Here is a 5,883-nt window from a genome sequence, read left to right as displayed (position 1 = left end):
CATTGAAAGGCAAAAAAGTCCAACTTCAAGTGCCCATAACTCTCTCATCAAAAATCCAAATGATTCAAAATTTAATTCCATCTTGATTTTCTTGAAAAGGTCTACAACTTTGATGTTAGAGGTGTTTTTACTTGAGGCTTGCATCATCAAAATAGAAGGGCTTGAACATTGGCCAAATTTGGAAACTTTGCATTGACATGTTTTGCACATCACACTTTAAACTCAATTTCATAAATTTCCATAATCCAAATGGATTTTTGCACAACATAACAATTGTTCCTCACATCAAGACCTTTCCAACCATTACTCACATGATCATATTTGGATTTGGCAAATGGTATTTTCAAAGAGTTGAACATTTATGTATAATTATGGAATGCACATGAAATCTTGATTCACAAGCAATTGCCATTCAAACTACACGTCCAATTCAGCTTGGTTTGTGTTCAGCATGCATTTGAAGTGATTCCCCAACCTCACCAAAGAAGCAATTTCCATTTTTCTTCAAATTTTTCAGATCCAAAATTCAACTTCATCTGGTTGAATTCTTAGATCTAAAGCTTCTAAGCCTTCATCATTCATCTCACTAATCTTCTGTTTCGGTAAAGCAAGCAAGGAATTGAGCTCAAGTTACCAGAATTCAAGCTTACTCTTCAACTGGTATTTCATTCGAATCTCATCATCCTTTGACCTATTGGCTTAGATCTTGTGTTGGCTGAAGTCCTCTCAATAGAGGCATCATGTTTATGCATTCAATTTTTGAAATCCATTGAGTTCATGATGAACACCAGATTTTTCAACCTCTGATTTCTCACACCATGGAAATCTAGAGTGAAAATGGATGGTACAGGGATGAGGTACATCATCCCAGCTTTCCAAAGATGTATAGATCGTGCATTTTCATTAAGGTTTGGATATCTGTAACTCTGGCCGGAATTCTGAGGCTCACCGGAGAAGACGGTGGCTCCGGTGGCCATCCCAATCCCAGATCCACTCCTGGCCGTTTGATCTCTTTTCCAGATTTAATCAGGATCATTCATTGTTATGACTTTTTCTTAGTTTCCATGTGATTGCATTGACTGTGGACTACAATAGGCACGCGCCTCTGGATGCTTGGATCTGCCAACTCAATTAATGAGCTCAGATCCAAGGGTTCTCGTGTTTTGCCATTTTTAATTTCTGGTTTTATTTTCCTTAATTCCATTTTATTTCAAAAATCAATATCCCTTTCATTTTTAATCCAAAGATTATGGGACCAATTGCATTAGTCTCAAAATAAATTCTAGTTTCTATTTCTGATTTTTAATATTTTTTATTTTGTCATTTGATATTTTTTGTGAATTTTCTCTTTTTCTGGTTATTTTAATTCATTTTAATTAGTTTTTGATATTCAAAAAAATACAAAAATATTTTCCTCACCTATTTGAATGATGATGGATCTATGAAAAATATTCTCATCAATTTTTAAATTGATTTGAGATTTATTTGAGATTTTAGTTCAATTAGGTTATTTTTATTCATTTTTAATTGATTAAAAATAGTTTCTGACTTTTAAAAATGCTGAATATTTTTGTCAAACTTTGTTTGACCTTGTTGAACTTAGGATAAATTACTTGGACCTTTCAAGGTTGATTTGAAGTGATTTTGAAGTTTGACCTTTCTTTTATTTTTAATTCAAGTTTAATATTAAATATTAAAAAATGCTAAAAATATTTTATTCATTTCTTGACTTCCAATCTTCATCTCACTTCTGTTTTTGATTGTTTGACTTTGACTTTTAATGTCATTTGGCCAATACATATGGATTGGTACAGATTATTTCATCTCATGCATTTTGATCTTTCCATTTCCTTATCCTTTATTCATCTCCTTCTTCTTCTTCTTCTTTTTTCCTTTTGATCAATGAGTTGAAGGTTGATAAGTTAACATTGATTAGGGAGACTTAATCTTCCTTGATTCAAATCTAATTCATCTTGATCAAGTGATCAAGTGAATGGCTTTGCATTAAGGATAGGTTGTTTTCTAAATCATGCAAAACGCTTAAACCAATACAAGATCAATTCTCATTTTCTTTTTGGCATGGCAAGTTGTTGGGACTTGATTCACTAATCAAGACTCCTAACTTGTGTTTGTTGCCTATATTATTATTGACCAGCCTCAGATAGTTTTGACTTCTACATAAGTCCAATTACGATTGCTTAACATAGCGCTAAATTTGCCTTATGGCACACTAACTACTAACACTAACCATTAACAATTAACATTTACTTTTTGCTCTTTACTTTTATGTAATTTACTATTCTTGCACATATTACCCATTTGCTTTTCTCTTTGCTCACTTGAGCACATGTTTATGTTAATGCCATTTGCCTTTTGCTCACTTGAGCACATAATTGTGTATATATTATTATGCTTGTGTTTTGTTTTGATTATTGTGAACCAAATGCAAAGAAATGGACTTAGTTTCTAGGACTTTCCCTATGCAAAGGAATGGAGAATTGGACTTAGATTCTAGGACCTTCCTTATGCAAAATTGGAATAATTGGATCTTAATGATGAAGATGGGTTAGAAGAACCAAATCTCTAAACTCGCTCTTGTCCATTTTTGTTTTACTTCATGGAACTTTTTGATGTGTGTGCTTTTGTGCTAGGGATTCTATGAGCTCAATTGAAGGACCATTACCATGTTCATCTAAAGTGAAAGATACAAGATACATTGAGGATCTCTTATGAGACTTGTTTGATTTGCTTATGCTTTGTGATTGCTTATTCCAAAGGATGGGAGCTACTTTGATCATCAATATGATCTCAAGAGAGGAACTCCATTATGGTTTTGATCCCTTATCCCTCACCTTTTTGCTTTACCTAGGGTCTTAGCCATTCTTCTTCTTCTCTCCATTCTAACCCAAGCCAAAACTCTTTGTGCAAACATTTAACCATTGTTTTTTTAAACATTAGAAACCTAAGCCTTATGCTTTTGATTTTCAAACTTTCTTTTCATAACACTTATTTTGAATTGAACCTTTAAGTCAACTTTGACCATTTTTGTATATACTTCTAATTGGTAAATCTAACCCATTCAAATTTCTTTTTATGGTTCCAATGGCCACTTTCTTAATCAAATTTTCCATAACCTTTAGTTATTAGGTTTGAGTTATCTTTGTGGTAGATGTAATACTCACCTATATCCTTAGTGATGGACAATGAGTCTTCCGTGCTTATTATAGGGTTAACACCTCACTAGCATGTTGAAGCTATACTCACATGGTGGATTTGTGGTTTGGTTGAGTTTTCTCCCTTTGATAACAAAAGACCTTAAGGCTTTTGGACCAATCAATTCACCAACTTGTTTTGAGACTTTTACCCCGAACTACGAGGTTTTGATCCTAATCTTTTTATAAGATGGTACGTAGGCAATGGGTTTATCCATCCAAACACAAAATATAAATAAACTTGTACATTCTTTCCTCATCTCTTCAATCATGTTTGCACAAACAAATTTTTCCACAAAAACAACAACCTTTACAACAAGTATGAAAAGGGCTCCCTAGGAGTACCTAAGATGTTTTGGGTGCCTAACACCTTCCCATTGGATAACCAACCCCCTTACCCAGATCTCTGTTCTCTTTTACTAGTTTTTATTAAAACTATTAGGTTTTTGTTCGCTTTCTAACCATTCCTTTGGATAAATAGAAGTGCGGTGGCGACTCAACTTGTATGATTTACCTTGGATTTAGTCAATATCTCTAATGGTAACGAATACCCCGCTACAGAAAAATGGCGACTCCACTGGGGACCCATGTCTAGTGGGTTTTGCCAACTTTTCATGCTTGTTGTATTGTATTGTTTTGTGACATATTTTTGTGCAATTTGGGATTACTGTATTGTATGTAACGATTGAATTGCTTGATATTAATTCCTTGTATGCTTGGTGATCTTTGTGAGATGAGCTCTATACCCGGACTCGAGTGCACTTAGGATAGGAGAATGGCGTAGTCTTGTTGACTTGTGTGGAGTTATTCCTTAGCAAGTTGACTTGCAAGTCCATTCACTTGATGGAGGTCATGTTGGGATCAATAATGTCACACAAGTAAGTTGTGGTTAGACATTACTCTTTCCAATATAGACCTTAGAAGCCAAGGACCTTAGTTTACCAAGCCCATCTTGGCCTATTCTTAGGATGTAGTGTGGAAGTCGTTCAAGTGTAATATTTGATACGATTGTTACGCGATACTACACTCATAAGAGTCTCTCTTGAGAATATTTTTGGAATACGAGTAGTCGTTTATCCGATAATATCCGAAAGATGGGATGATGACTATGGGAACCTCTTGTAGAACATGTTTGGCAGGTTTAAACCCTAGCACACTCCCTTTGGGGTGGTTCTTAACCTAAACTCCATGCTCGTGACTTGCAACAAACCCTTGATTCATGGTTGATCCGTTCATGTATCCTTAATATCAATGGAACTTGGGTGTTGATAAGGTGTAAACCATAATCCACCAAAACAGATGATTGATATTAAGGATAACATGATCCATCCCATGACCTTTGTTTGGTGTACTTTGCTTGATCCTTGAGTGTGATTATTGCGTTCATGCATTCATGCACTCATTTGCATCCATATCATCAATAATGAAGAAAATTTTCAAGGAACTTAAGGGGTTTATTTGCAAAATTTTTAGACATGGAAAGACAAAGAAGGAATACAAGAAGTATAGTTTCAGACAACCAGATTTGAAAGAGTTAAGGAATCTGACATCCTATGTATTAGATCCTTTGGGTTTCAAAGCTCGTTTTGGGAAGCTTCTTCCTCTTCTGACTACTCAGGTGGATGAAGGGTTGATGAGTGTATTGGTGCAGTTTTATGATCCCTTGTACCGTTGCTTCACGTTTTCGGATTTTCAGCTTTTACCTACACTTGAGGAGTATGCCTACCTTGTGGGGATACCTATTCTAGACCAGTTGTCGTTCAGTGGCTTAGAGGGTATTCCTACTTCTCGAGAGATAGCTGACATGTTGCACATAGATGAATCTCTGGTTGGTGCTAATATGACTACCAAAGGTGGAATTCAAGGTCCCCCTTCTGAGTTCCTCATTGCTCAAGCTACTGTATATGGGAAGGCCATGAGTGAGGATGCCTTTGAAGCCATATTTGTACTTCTCATTTATGGATTGGTATTGTTCCCCAACATCGACAAGTTTGTGGATGTGAACGCTATTAGGATCTTCTCTACTCTTAATCCCGTTCCGACTCTGTTGGGTGATACTTATTTCTCTTTGCATGTGAGGAATGCAAAGGGTGGTGGTGCCATTGTGTGCTGTTTGCCTCTGTTGTATAAGTGGTTTATTTCTCACTTACCGCAGACGGTCGCCTTCAAGGAGAATAAGGGATGTCTACGGTGGTCCACGAGACTTATGTCTCTCACTAATGAGGATATCTATTGGTACAACCGTGTGTATGATGGTGTGCAGATTACCGACTCTTGTGGTGAATTCTCTAATGTACCTCTTCTTGGTACATGTGGTGGGATTAACTACAACCCTGTTTTAGCACGTCGTCATCTTGGGTTCCCCCTAAAGGATAAACCTAATAACATTCTGTTAGAGGGTGTGTTCTTTCAGGAGGGTAAAGATCCCCAAGGCTTGAAGGACAGAATGGTTCGCGCCTGGCGCAAGATTCATAGGAAAGGAAGGAATGAGTTGGGTCCTAAGAATTGTGTTGCTATGGAGCCGTACACTGCTTGGGTTAGGAAGAGAGCATCTGAGTATCTCATGCCTTACGAGTATCCGAGACCTACACCTTTGGTTATGGTTGGGCCTTCAACCCTCCCTAACCAAGGAGTAGAGGAGTCGAGAGACGAAGACCGGTCACGTGCTTGG

Source organism: Lathyrus oleraceus, chromosome 1, assembly GCF_024323335.1.
Source record: "Lathyrus oleraceus cultivar Zhongwan6 chromosome 1, CAAS_Psat_ZW6_1.0, whole genome shotgun sequence".
In the NCBI taxonomy this organism is placed as follows: domain Eukaryota; kingdom Viridiplantae; phylum Streptophyta; class Magnoliopsida; order Fabales; family Fabaceae; genus Lathyrus; species Lathyrus oleraceus.
This window is presented reverse-complemented; position numbering follows the sequence as displayed.